Consider the following 15,541-nt stretch of genomic DNA (forward strand, 5'->3'; position numbering starts at 1 on the left):
TTGCTCATTTTCAATATCAGTTTTTCTTTATTTATGTTAGATTGGGTTAAAAAGACCAGTCTTCGAGCTCTGAAATTCTTTCTTCTGCTTGGTCCAGTCCATTGATAAAGCTTTCAGTTGTATTTTGACATTCCTTAAGTGAGTTTTTCCAATTCCAGATTGATTCTCTTTTAAGATGTTTATCTGTTTCCTGGATTGCTTTAGAAGTTTGTTTGTGTTGTTTTTATTTAAGTAATAAACATTTATTGAGAATTTTTAGGTGAGTGGTTATCTCCTCCCATTCTTGAGGGAGGAACCAACACTGTAGGAAATCATTGAGAAATCACACACTGTCACAACACCCCTGGCCAACAAAGGGAGGAGAAAAGTAATTCCATAGAAAAAGGGCTGGTGTTTAGCCTTTCTTTATTCAGGAGGAGTTGGGAGGATAGCTGCAGGTATAAGAAACTTTCACATGATACTGGGGCAGGGTAGGGCTGTGCTGGGTTCCTAACTGGCTTCTCAAAAAGCAGATTCACTTTCTCTTTGGGGGTAAAATTCTTGGTTGCCAGGCTAATTTCTTACCCTTAATGAGAATGCCATTACTTCCCCAGGTGAAAGTCTCATCCCGTAGGTTCGGCACAAGATTGTCATCAGTGAAACAGATATGATTCTGTGATATGATTGTCTTAGAGATGTTCTGGGCTGCCTAATCTTGTTAATTTTGATGTAGCCAGGGTTCTTGCTCAGTGCTTCTCCAAGCATCTTAGCAGCCTCGGCTTCATACTTGGCCTGGGCAATCTTTTGCTGGTGTTCTAGTTTTGCTTTTTCTGCCAAGAACTGGGCCTGCTGGGCCTCCTCCTGGACCACTTGTTTGGCCTCTACAGTAGCTGTGTACTCTCAGCTAAAGCTCATCTCTGTGATGGCTACATCATCCAAGACAAGACTGAAGTCCTTGGCCCTCTCTGGCAGCTCCCAGGGATGAATCAACAGGGATACCTGGGTCCACTGGGTAATCAGCTATGAGGCATTGAACTTACCACACTCTTGAGCACTTTTTTGACAATGGATGGCAACACTCATTCTTTATTGCCTAGCCCTAGGTGATTGTGCATGCTAGGAAACTCCTGAATGTTGGGTTGAGACACCACTCACAGGGATATGTTCACCATCTGCAGGTCTTTTGAGCCTGTTAGGGAGGAAATTTTTCAAGGTCTGGCCAGAATGTCATCCTTAATGGGTTACTAAGACCAGGGGATCCTGAAATGAAGGCTTTGGCCAAGATAGTGTCCTGCTGCATGCCACCGATATGATTGAAGAAGATGGTTGTGTTTGCCTTCCATGGTGAACATGGATTTCTGGACACCACAGGCTACAGTGCTAGCCCCTAGCAACAGCGTCAGTGCCATAACCATGTCCTAGGAGTCAGTATGCAGCCATTCCTCTAAGTCCTTCAAGTTCTGGACCGTGTCTGATTCTGAGGCTGTTGCACCAAAGGTCAGAAGGGAGTGCCAGCCCATCACTGCCCAACTCCAGTTTAGGGATTGTACCCTTCGCATGAGGGTTCAGGTCAATAATTCTGGCAGGAGAATGGTGTATTGATTTTCAGCCTTGCCTTGGATCTCAATGAGCTTCCTTGCAATCCATGCTTTACATTCTTTATCTGTCATTTCCGTGTTTCCATTTTGGCTATGGACCATTGCTGGAGAGCTATTGTAATCATTTGATAGTATCACTACTTTCAGATTTTTCATGGTGCTAGAATTCTTGCTCTGGTTTCTTCTCATCTGGAGATGCGAGCACTTCTAATTTTTGTAATTATTTTCATGCAGGTAGGATTTTTTTCTTTTTTTTTTCTGTCCTTTTATCAGCTGGACACTACCATGAGGGCTGTTTGTCAGTGTTTTCTTCTCGGATCTGGGTTATTCTTTAAGATTCTGGTAGATTACCATTTGCTTCTTGAATTAAAGCTCACAGACTTGATCTTTATATACTATCTTGCTATTTGCAAGTGGCTGAGGCATGCTGAATGTCTCTAATCTACCAATATTGGGAAAAAACAAACAACTACTTCTTGTGTTCTATGGTTTGTTAGAGAAGGATCTCAGTGACCTGTGAGGCAGTATCAATGACTTCCAAGTTAGAAAATTAAACTATTCCTTCCTCCAGTCATCCTTTAAAAAGCATTTTGCCCCTTTAAACTGGCATCCCGATTTTAGACAACACCCCACAGAAAACTTTTAAAAATTCAGCTCTCATTCATCTTGTAAAGGTAAGAAAGGTGGTGGATGGGGAGGGAAAGAGAAGACAGGGAGAGGGAGAGAGGGAGAGGGAGAGAGAGGGAGAGGAAGGGAGAGAGAGGGAGAGAAAGGGGGGGGAGAGAGAGAGAGAGAGAGAGAGAGAGAGAGACTGACTGACTTGTAAATGATCTTGCTAAACTACATGCCCAGTGTTGCAGAAAAAAACTAGAGCACTTCTTTCCCCAAGAGTCAATGGACAACAGAGGGATTGCTTTAAAAGACTTTGTAATGTGTCTTTTTTTTTTTTTGAGACAGAGTCTCACTCTGTTGCCCAGGCTGGAGTGCAGTGGTGCAATCTTGGCTCACTGCAAGCTCCTCCTCCTGGGTTGATGCCATTCTCCTGTCTCAGCCTCCTGAGTAGCTAGGATTACAGGCGCCTGCCACCATGCCCAGCTAATTTTTTTGTATTTTTAGTAGAGACAGGTTTTCACCATGTTAGCCAGGATGGTCTTGATCTCCTGACCTCACGATCTGCCCGCCTCGGCCTCCCAAACTGCTGGGATTACAGGCGTGATTTGAGTTTGTTTTGATGACTAATTTGTCTTCTAATTCTATTCAGCTTCTATGAAAACAGGAGGAAAATAAAAAGAAAATATTTAAACCTGGGTATGTTTTAGTTGGAGTACTTGCAGCTTTCAAAATTCCAGAGTAAAATTGTGACATTTCAGATTTTCACTGCTTAGGGCACAGACAAAATGGAGGAAAGCAAACCAACAAAAAAACCCAGGGGTTGACTTTTATTCTGAGAAGCTGTTAACCCCACATGTTGAATTTTACAGTTGCCAATCTCCGCAGTCTTTCAACCATCAAAAGACCTATTTACAACCAAGGGAATATTTAACATCTTTTATTAATTCGCTTTCTATCTAGGGCTCAGCACAATGCATGCTGGAGGCTCATAAGCGGATTCATGGCGGAAGGGAAGAGGCTTTATTTCATACAAAGAAATTGACCAGGCTGAAGGCTGTGTCCTTTACACAGCTAGTATTCTACTCTACTGTGTCCAACTCAATGAACTGCTGGCATTCTAATTATTTGGGCCTGAAGATTTGGCCACTTAGGTTAAATTTCAGACAGGATTTCTTTTAAATGGAGTAGATGGTCAGACATTTGAATATGGCAGCAGAAGACTAGGAAGCAGAGCACCCTAATTCCGGTGGGCAGAGGGGTATGGCTCCATGTAATTGGTCCACTTATAACAAGATGCCAGTGATTAGTTGGTAAGTACTAGAACAACATTCAGAGGAGAATTCTGAGGGCATATCCAAGAAGGTCACTTCAGGATCTGGCTGTAGTATCAATAGGTAACCTTGGTTCAGGGCAAGCAAGCAAAAAGGCTAATGTCCAGTGATAAAGACTAAGTAATCTAGCAGAAAGCTGGAGTTGAGAAGTACACTTGGGTGTCTAGAGTTCTAGATTCTAGATTTCAATGTGGGCACACCTGATGCCAAATCTATGGTTGTGAGATCCATTCCATACTCTATGACCTGCTGGGCTAAAACTGTTGAAACAAAGTACTGTGTAGTTCAGGACTGAGTGAGGAATAAGCTGGACAGATCCTGGGGGGGTAGAAAGCCCAAGTAATTCCAGATAGAGTGATTGGGCAGCTACAGGCTGAAGCAGTGTTCTCCCTGACTAAATACTTTGAGACGGTAAAGGAATGTCAACTAAGCTACCCCTAACCCCATGCCATAATTATAAGGTGCTTATGCTCTGTCAGACACATGGATTTTCTGACTTGATCCACCCCTACTCCACACAACATCCTCAGCCATATGTGCTATTGTTACTAAGATGAGGAAACTGAGACTTAGAGAAGGGAGATGATGGGTCTAGGATGCCACAGCTAGGAAATGACAGAAAATGCTTCAATGTTCAAAGTCGAGCAGTTTGACTCCAGAAAGTATACACCTAACTGCTATGCATACTCCCTCCTATTTACTGGGACAACCTTAGTGAGCACAGAGCAAAAAGTTGCCCATCCCTCTGGTGCTGATGAAGATCCACCCCTCTCACCACCTATTATTTCAAACTAGGCGTTTTCTTTAAAAAGAAAACAGCTTTATTGAAAGATCATTCATATAACATTCAATTCATCCATTTAAAGTGTACGATTCAATAGTTTCTAGGATAGATATGCACAGATATGTGAAAGCATCACCACAGTCAATTTTAGAGCATTTTGATTACTTCAAAAAGAAACTCTCATCTTTTAGCTATATCTCCCAATCCCCATCTAATTCCTCACCCTTAGCCTTAACCAACAATGAATTCACATTTTATATCTATAAATTGGCTTGTTCTAGACCCTCATATGAATTGAATCATACAATATGTACACATTTGTGACTTTTTTTTAACTTAGTATGTTTTGAGGTCTCATTTAAGTGGTAGCATGTATCAGTACTTTATTCTTTTTGATAACTGAATACTATTTTATTGTAGAAATATATCACATTTTGTTTCTGTTTGGGTTGTTTCCACGTTTTGGCTATCATAAGTAATGCTACGATACATATTTTTGTACAAGTTTTTGTGTGAACATGAACAAAACATTTTGTTTCTCTTAGAAGAGAAACGAAAACACCTAAGAGTAGAAAATGCTTTGTCAGGTGGTAACTCTAGGTTTAATTGTCTGATGAATGGCCAGACTGTTTCACAGTGGCTGCACCATTTTACATTCCCACCAGCAATGCATGAGGTTCCAATTTTTCCACATCCTCACCAACACTTATCTGTCTTCTTGATCCTAGCCATCCTAGTGGGTGTGAAGTGATACCTCGTGGTGTTGATGTGCATTTCCCTGATGACTAATGGTGTTGAACATATTTTCATTCATGTGCTTAGTAGCCATCTGGAGAAATGGATATTCAGATCATTTAAAAAATTGATCTGAATAAACATTTCTGTCATTTTATTAAGCTTAATATAGTATTGATACAAGTCCCTTAGATATATAATTTGTAAATGTTTTCTTCCATTTGGTGGGTTGCCTTTTTATTTTATTGATGGTGTCCTTTGCAGCACAAAAGTTTTTAATTTTGATGAAATCTCACTTATTTTTTCTTTTGTTGCTTATGACTTCTATTTCGTATCTAAGAATACTTTGCGAAATCCAAGTCATGATTTGTTCCTATGTTTTCTTCTAATTTTGTAGTTTTAGCTCCTACATTTAGGTCATTGATCCATATTGTTTAAATCTCTATATACAGGGCATGTTACTTTTCCTGAGTTCTAAGAGAGTCCCTAAGTTTTTATAAATAGCAAATACTACCCACAGGCAGCAGTTCATGCCTGTAATTCCAGCACTTTGGAAGGCCAAGGCAGGAGGATTTCTTGAGCCTATGCATTTGAGACCAGCCTGGGCAACATAGTGTGACTTTGTCTCTACAAAGCATAAGCAAAATTAGCCAGTGTGGTGTCATGTGCCTGTGGTCCCAGCTACTTGTGGGGCTGAAGTGGGAGGATCGCCTGGGCCCAGGAAATTGAGGCTGCAGTGAGTCATGATCATGCCACCAAACTCCAAATATAGCAGACACTATATTTTCCTTTGAACACTAGACCAATTTATAAGATGATGATTTCTCATATACTGGAGTTTGGTTAGGATCTCAAGAAAAAGACAAGTAATAAAGCCAAGGTGGGCATGTTACCTGAGGTCAGGAGTTTGAGACCAGCCTGGCCAACATAGTGAAACTCCATCTCTATTAAATACAAAAATTAGCTGGGCATGGTGGCAGGCACCTGTAATCCCAACTACTCTGGATGCTCAGGCAGGAGAATTGCTTGAACCCAGGAGGCAGAGGTTGCAGTGAGCCGAGATCACGCCACTGCACTCCCGACTGGGTGACAGAGTGAGACTCCATCTCAAAAAAAAAAAAAAAAAAAAAAAAAAAAAAAAAAAGAAAAGGGCTTTAGCTCTCTATCTTTCACACTATTATTTGTGTTTATTTTGAAATACACTTGCAACCACTTGACTACTGAATTCAGCATAATGGAGGTATATAACATGGTGAAGAGCTATAATTGTGTTTTCTGTAATGTACAGTTTGAGATACAAGAACATTTTAAAATTTTATTATGAGATTTTATTTATTATTTTTCAAACAAATTAGAGTTTGATAAAATATTTAGAAAGAGCTGGATAACTATACCCAGCACACCATGCACCTAAAGTGAATTCGACTCAAATAAGTACAGTATTTTTTTTTCGACAAATGACCTCTGCCTGCAAGATTTATCAAATTAATGTGGAACAGCTCTACAGGAGCAAGGTAGTAGTCCTGTTTCACAATTTTTTGGACTTTTCACTGTAGGCTGAGGGAAGTATGGAGAGGAATATATTTCATTTCCAAGGGGAGGTTAAGGAAAAAAATGAGTTTGTTTTAGGTTGACAGTGTATGACTCAAAAACTGAAGCTAAAAAATGTAAAAGGCAATAAAAACAAAAATTTTACTTGAAACTACGATTGTGGAAATTAACTCTGGCTAGTGAAGAACTAAAAGAATCCTTTAGAGTTAACTGAGTTTGTTCAACCATAAACCATAAAATGACTTCTCATATCATAAACTAATTACAAAAGGGCCAGAGTCATCTTGGAATTTTAAGGGGATCTCCACAGATTAACTGATTTAGGTGGGATTTGGAAATATGAAATATTATTACTAAAATCTATACTGAGTAGTGTACCTGAAAATCACAAACAAGTGATATTTAAGTGGTAAAATGTATATTCAGTGCTGGAGTAGATACAGGTGGAAAGGGAGAAATAATGGTCAATGGTGATATCTGGGTTTCTAGATTGCAGTGCCGTTCCTCAAGATATGGGAGAGAACCTGTGCCATGGGCTGAATGTTTTTGTCCCTCCAAAATTCATGTGTTGAAAACATAATCACCAATGTGATCATACTAGGAGATAGGGCCTTTGGGAGGTGATTAGATTATGGTAGAGGAGACCTCATGAATGGAATTAGTGCCCTTTTAAATGGGACCCAAGAGTGCTGCCTTTTCCCCTTCACCATGTGAGGAAAAAGCAAGAAAGCATCTTCTGTGAACCAGCAAGGGGGCCCTCACCAGACACCAAACCTGCCAGCACCTTGGTGTTAGACTTCCCAGCATCCAGAACTATAAGAAATAAAATTCTGTTATTTATAAGGTATCCAGTTTGTTTATTTGTTATAGCAGCCTGGACAGACTGAGAAAACCCATTTGGGGAGAAATGACCATGAGTTTACTGGAATTTATTGGATTTGATATGAATTTTAAACATTGAAGAAGAAATATGTGGAAAACCTGTATATCTGGAACTCAGAAGAGGATTTTTTAGCTGGGAATATGTCTTGGAGTCCCATCACGAACATAAAATTACCTACGGAAAAATATAAACCAAAAACAGGGTCTGCATTTAAGCCTTCATATTTTTAAAATATTTAAAGCCAGATAGAAAAGTAAGAGCTAAAAAAGAAGATTTAGAAGAAGTGGCCAGCAGGGTAGAAGAAAAACCATGAGAGAGTGGGAAAAGAGAAGTCAAGGTTAAATGTTACTGAGAGGCCAAGTAAAATGAGGTCTTAGAAGTGCTCACAAAATGCAAGGGAAGGTCACTGTTGATCTTAGTGAGAGCCATGTTGATGAAACACAGCATGTTGAAGACATGCTGGAGCAATTAAGAAGTGGAGATGGTAAAGTCTGTAATTTGCTCCAACTGAATGGCAATACCATTACCTAAGATGGTAAAGAGGTCCAGATTGGGTCCTCATTTGAGATGATTGGTTTGAAGAAAAGAAGACAGAGCAATAGCTGGAGGAGAATATTTGATTCAACTAAGTTATTTTGATTTTTTTATTTGAAATATGGAAGCAATTTTAGCACGTTTGAAAGCTCATGGGAAATGTGAGGTAGAGAAAGAAATTAAAGACATAGGCAAGGGGATTATTAATAGGTTAAGAGACAAGCAGTTATGGGATTCAGAGTACAGGTAGGAGAATATGTATTTCATAGTGGGAACAGCTCCTCCATGTAATGGGTGGGATGGGGGATAGAATGAAATAGGGGATGAAACGAGAGGAGAGATAGAAAGGAGGATGAAATGTGTAGGTTTACAAATATGGTGGTGGGTGGGAGTTCTAAATAGAAAACTAGGTTTAAGCGGCTGGGCCTTTTGATGGCGTGTTGAAGGCTCACTGATCATACATTTACAATACTTCTGAGCTGCCTGGTTGGATCATTTTCCTCAGCAGTGCTCAACAATTTGAGTGCAGACAGAGGGAAGACAGAGAAAGAAGTTCAACTAGGAGGGAGTATGGCATGACATTCAAGAGAATCCAAAAATTAATATTTTTGCCTCCAATACCACAAACTGTATCTTAATCTAGCATTATGTTAAGGGTGCTATAGGAATAAACTTTTCAGGGTTTATAATTTGTTGTCATTTTAAACCAGGTTTTGTCAAATCTGGTATTTCTAAGAGGCCCTGATAGTCCCTATAGACTAGCATAGACATGTTGACTGATTCTGTTATATAGAAAGAGTATTGTGATATCATCATAATTATTAATAATCATAGGCACTATCTTCAATTGATAGCTTATTCTGTGCCAGACTTTGTTGGATCATTATAGATTTTTCCTTAACTCTCCCAATGACATTATGATTATCTCTAACTGAATTCAAGACATTTTTAAATAATTCAAATGATTTTTCATGATAATGTATCAAAATGGTAGCAATGGAATGCATCCAGGTGCATGTGACACCATGTTCAAAATGCAAAGAGGGCATTAGATCACCAAAACTCTACACGCAGGAAATAAACTGAGAAAGCTATTCAGCTGAAATGAAAGGAAAAATAACTCAAAGGATGAAATCAGGAGCACAGAGGGTAGAGCCAAAGTCATGGAGATAGCAACAGATGCAAGTGGGGCAATGGATAGGGCTATCATCTGGCTTGATGGAGAAGTGTGTTGTTTCCATCAATAATATAAGTGGAACTCCTGGCTGACAGATTAATTTCTCTCTACTTGCTAAAAGAAATAAAAGTACTTCTTACACTGTGTAACCATGTCTGGATGATACATAAGTCCAACAAAAAATGGGTCGTTCCCACCTGGTTATCCCCCAACCTGAAATACTCTTTCTTCTTCTTATAGAATCAATGCAAACACGACCTCCTCTCACACCCCTTTTCTGATTCTTTCAGGTAGAATCAGTTTCTCCCGCCTCTGTGCTTTCTTGAAACTTTGTACAGAGTTTTATTGTTGTACTAACCACATTATTGTAAAATTATACATACACTTGTTTCTCCCTTCTTCTCCTTAAGAAAGAATGCATTCTTCCTAAGGTTTCATTTTACTCACCCAAAACTGAGTCTCTTTTGTTCACTTCATGCCTGGCATCAAGCATGGTGCCTGGACATGGTCATAGTTTGATGTTTATGAAATGAATGTTCACAGTTAACTGCATTGACTCTGAAGACAGACAGGCCCCTAAGAAGAGAATATATTGAGGCCTTTCTCCACCAAGACACCAAATATTTTTCTAGGCATTGTTCAAGTTGTTTCAGAGTTCAAGTCATGTACAAAAAGAATACCCAATCACTTAGCAAGAATGATAAAGAACCCAAAGAAAAATTCTGAAGCTTTGTCTTTTCACCTTATGATAAATGTAACTGAAAAGACAGTTTAAAAATAGTCCAGAATTCAAAATACCATCTTTTCAGGCAAGCAAATGCTGAGGGAATTTTTTAACACCAGACCTGCCTTACAAGAGCTCCTGAAAAAAGCACTAAATAAGGAAAGACTCTTAGCAGTCATTGTGATAACACACTCAAGGACACAGACCAATGACACTATAAAGCAACCACACAAATCTGCATAATAACCAGCTAACAATGTGATGACAGGACCAAATTCACACATATCAATACTAACCTTGAATGTAAACAGGCCAAATGCCCCCCATTTAAAAGGCACAGAGTGGCAAGCTGGATAAAAAAGCAAGACCCAATGGTATGCTGTCTTCAAAAGACCCATCTCACATGCAATAACATCCATGGGCTTAAAATAAAAGGATGAAGAAAAATCTATGAAGCAAGTGGAAAACAGAAAAAAAAGCAGGGGTTGCAATCCTAATTTCAGACAAAACAGACTTTAAACCAACAAATACAAAAAATAAAAATAAAAATAAAGATGAAGGGCATTACATATTGGTAAAGAGTTCAATTCAATAAGAAGACCTAACAATACTAAATAAATATGCACTCAACACAGGAGTACCCAGATTCATAAATCAAGTTCTTAGAGATCTCTAAAGAAACTTAGATTCCCACAAAATAACAGCAGGAGACTTCAACACACAACTGTATTATATCATCAAGGCAGAAAATTAATGAAAATATTCAGGACCCAAACTCAACACTGGACCAAATGGACATAATAGACATCTGCAGAATTCTCCAGGCCAAAACAACAGAATATACATTCTTCTCATTGCCACATAGCACATACTCTAAAATCAATCACACAATTGGACACAAAAAAATCCTCAGAAAATTAAAAAAAAAAAAAAAGAAAATCATACCAACCACATGCTCAGACTACTATGAAATAAAAATAGAATTCAATATGAAGTAAATCACTCAGAATGATACAATTTCATGGAAATTAAATGACCTGCACTTGATTGACTTTGGGGTAAATAATAACATTAAGGCAGAAGTTGAGTTCTTTGAAACAAATGAGAATAAATATATAACATACCAGAATCTCTGAGAAACAGCTAAGGCAGTGTTAAGAAGGAAATTTACAGCTGTATACCCCCACATCTAAAAGTTAGAAAGATCTCAAATTAACACTCTAACATCACAAGTAGAAGAACTAGAGAAGCAAGAGCAAACCAACCCCAGAGCTCCCAGAAGATAAGAAATAATCAAAATCAGAGCTGAATTGAAGGAGACTGAGACATTAAAAACCATGGAAAAGATTAATGAATCCAGGAATTGGCTATTTGAAAAAATTAATAATATAGATAGACTGCTAGCTAGACTAATAAAGAAGAAAAGAGAGATCATCCAAATAAACACAATTGAAAATGACAAAGGGGATATCACTACAGACCCTACAGAAATACCTATAACCATCAAAGACTACTACAAACACCAGTATACACACAAATTAGAAAATGTAGAAGAAACAGATAAACTCCTGGACATATACATCCTCCTAAGACTGAATCAAGAAGAAACTGAATCCCTGAATAGACCAATAATGAGTTCCAAAATTGAATTGGTAATAAATAGCCTGCTAATAAAAAAAATCCCACAAAAAACAACATCCCAGGACCAGATGGATTCACAGCTGAATTCTAACAGATATACAAAGAATAGCTGGTCCCATTCCTGCTGAAACTATTCCAAAAAATTGAGGAGGAGGGACTCCTCAACTCATTCTATGAAGCCAGCATCATTCTGATACCAAAACCTAGCACAGACACAACTAAACAAACACAAAACTAAGCATCAAAATCCTTGATGAACGTAGATGCAAAAATCCTCAACAAAGTACTAGCAAACTGAATAGAACAGCACATTAAAAATCAAATTAATAATGATCAAGTAGGCTTTATCCTTGGAATGCAAGTTTGGTTCAACATATACAAACTAATAAATGTGATTTGTCACATAAACAGAACTCAGGAGAAAAACCACATGATTGTCTCAATAGATGCAGAAAAGGCTTTTGATGAAATTCAACATTCTATCATAAAACCCTCAGAAACCTAGGCATCAAAGGAATATAGTTCAAAATAAGAAGAAACAGCTATGACAAACCCAGAGCTAACATCATACCAAATGGGCAAAAGCTGGAAGCCCTGCCCTTGAAAACAGGCATAAGACAAGGTTGCCTTGTCTCATCACTCCTATTCAACAAAGTATTGGAAGTAGGGGCCAAATCAATCAGGCAATAGAAAGAAATAAAAGGCATCCAAATAGAAAAAGAGGAAGTGAAACTACCCCTGCTTACAGATGACATAATTCTATATTTAGAAAGCTCCATAGCCTCTGTCCAAAAGCTACTTGAGTTGATAAACAACTTCAGCAAGGTTTTAGGATACAAAGTACATGTAAAAAATCAGTGCATTCCTGTACACCAACGACATCCAAGCTTAGAGACAAATCAAGAGTACACTTCCATTTACAATTGCCACAGAAAGAAAATACCTAGGAATATATCTAACCAGGGATGTGAAAGATCTCTACAATGAGAATTACAAAACACTGCTCAAAGAAATCAGAGTCAACACAAACAAATAAAAAAAATTACATGCTTATGAATAGGAAGAATCCAATACCATTAAAATGTCCATACTACCCAAGGTAATTTACAGATTCAATGTTATTCCTATCAAACTATCAATGACATTCTTCACAGAACTAAAAAAAACTATTTTAAAATTCATATGGAACCAAAAAAGAGCTCAAATAGCCAAGGCAATTCTAAGTACAAAGAACAAACCTGGAGGCCTCACATTACCTGACTTCAAACCAAACTGCAAGGTTACAATAACCAAATCAGCATTATACTGGTACAAAGACAGACACATAGATCAATGGAATAGCATAGAGATGCCAGAAGGAAAGCTGCATACCTACAACCATCTGTTTCCTTGACAGAGCTGGCAAAACAAGCAATAGGGAAGAGACTCTCTATTCAGTAAACGGTGCTGGGATAACTGGCTAGTTATTTACAGACAATTGAAACTGGACCTCCTCCTTATAGCATATGCAAAAATCAACTCAAAATGGAGGAAAGACTTAAATGTAAAACCTAAAACTGTAAAAATTCTGGAAGATAATCTAGGAAATACCATTCTAGACATAGGAACTGGCAAAGATTTCATGGCAAAGATGTCAAAAGCAATTGCAACAAAAGCAATTGCAACGAAAGCAAAAATTGATAAACGGGATCTAATTAAACTAAAGAGCTTTTGCACAACAAAAGTAACCATCAATAGAGTAAACAGAGAGCCTACAGAATGAGAGAAAATATTAGCAAACCATACTTCTGAAGAAGGTCTAATATCCAGAATCTATAAGAATCTTAAACAGATTTACAAGAACAAAAACCAAACAACCCCATTACAAGGCAGGCAAAGGACATGAACAAATACTTTTCAAAAGAAGACATACATGCACCCAAAAAGAATATGAAAAAATGTTCAACATCACTAATCATTAGAAAAATTCAAATCAAAACCACAGTGAGATACCATCTCACACCAGTCAGAATGGCTATTACTAAAAAGTAAAAATACCACAGATGCTGGTGAGGTTGTGGAGAAAAGGAAACACTTATACACTGCTGGTGGGAGTGTAAATTACTTCAGCCATTGTGGAAAGCAGTGTGGTGATTCCACAAAGAAGTAAAAACAGAATTACCATTTTTATTAGTCTGTTTTCACACGGCTGATAAAGACATACCAAGACTGGGCAATCTACAATAGAAAGAGATTTAATGGACTGACAGTTCCACGTGGCTGGGGAGGCCTCACAATCATGGCAGAAGGTGAAGGGGACTTCTCATCTGGTGGCAGACAAGAGAAGAGGGGTTAAATTACATACCTAAGATCATACAACTGTAAATAGCATCTGGATTTAATCTTAGACATAAGATCTGCCTCTCACAGTTTCCATGTTTCTAATGTTTATCAGAACCCTAAGAATTGACAAAACTGGGACCAGAATGTAATGGAAAGACTTCATGGTGGAGGTAATACTCAGACAAAATTTTATAGAAGAATGAAAGTTTACCAAGCACAGCACAGTAGATACCCATAGTATTTTCCAATTAGTAATCAGTTGAATTATTAATTAAGCTATCTTCAGCAAGCATGGAGTTTTTAAAGACTCTGAGTTAGTTATGACTGTTGGTTATAAGACTCATAAATGCAAGTCAAACTGAATTGAAGAACAAAAAAGAAGTAGGAGTTATTTATTAGCTCACAGTCATGGTAAGATTCACAGACTATAACAATGTGAAGAACAAAAGCTCCCTGTCTCTGCTTTGTTTCCTTCTGTGATGGCTTCATTCCTAGTCAGACTCCTTCCACATTTGTGGAAAACTGAACACCAGGTACCCCAGGGTCTCACACTGTAAGAGTAGCTATCCAGGAGATAGAACTCTGTGGCTGGAGCAATGCTAGGCAATCCCTGTATTATTTCCTCTTTCAGGATGAGGAGTTGGGTTGTGGCCAAATGGTTGAGTTCTGGCCAAGAAAAGATGAGTAAGAGGGATTAAAGCCACTTCAAAACCACTTTCATAAACCACTCTTGATGCCTTCTAGCTCTCTCTCTTCCCTTTATCGTGATGTCTTCAAGGCCCCATGATTCAGATGGAGAAGCTACAACATAGTAAAGTGGAGGCCAACCAGAATTGGACATTTTGTGAACCCAAAAAATAAAGTTGGAACCGGCCCCCAAATCTGGCCATAAACAGGCCCCAAACTGGCCATAAACAAAATCCCTGCAGCACTGTGACATGTTCCTGATGGCTATGACACCCACGCAGAAGGTTGTTTGTTTACCAGAATGAGGGCAAGGAACACCTGGCCCACCCAGAGTGGAAAACCTAAGGTGTTCCTGAACCACAAACAATAACATGAGCGATCTGTGCCTTAAGGACATTTTCCTGCTGCAGATAACTAGCCAGAGCCCATTCCCTTGTTTCCCATTTTGGTTAATCTATAATTTATAGAAACAATGCTTATCACTGGCTTGCTGTCAATAAATATGTGGGTAAAACTCTGTTCGTGGCTCTCAGCTCTGAAGGCTATCAGCCCCCTGATTCCCACTCCATACTCAGTATTTCTCTGTGTATGTCTTTAATTCCTCTAGCGCTGCTGGGTTAGGGTCTCCATGACCGAGCTGGTCTCGGCAGTTTATTATCTTAAACCACTGAGATGTGAGGTTTTCTTTGTTTCTTCAGCATGGTCTAGCCTATCTAGATTAATATAAACACAATTTTCCCAATTTTGCAAGGACTAAATCTCTACTAATTTGGACTTTTGCCCAACTTTGCAATAGCTCCAGCAAAGCTAATCAAATATTAGGAGAGGTCATTCCCCATATGGTCTGAAATGGGAAAAATAAAATTGCCCTACATTCTTCCATGGCCATTACTGATCTTTTGAGAGATGAATTACTATATATCGTGCCCAATTTCCTGGATCATTGATAGAACACATGCTCACAAGTCTACCAAGAGCTACAA

The 15,541-nt window shown here is 38.5% G+C and overlaps 1 pseudogene; it reads right to left on the reverse strand.

The window, feature by feature from the left end:
• Positions 1–514: 514 nt before the first annotated feature.
• Positions 515–1,394, reverse strand: LOC105530172 (annotated as a pseudogene).
• Between the last annotated feature and the right edge of the window lie 14,147 nt (positions 1,395–15,541).

The sequence above is a fragment of the Mandrillus leucophaeus genome, unplaced genomic scaffold, assembly GCF_000951045.1.
Source record: "Mandrillus leucophaeus isolate KB7577 unplaced genomic scaffold, Mleu.le_1.0 Scaffold80, whole genome shotgun sequence".
NCBI classification, from domain to species: Eukaryota; Metazoa; Chordata; class Mammalia; order Primates; family Cercopithecidae; genus Mandrillus; species Mandrillus leucophaeus.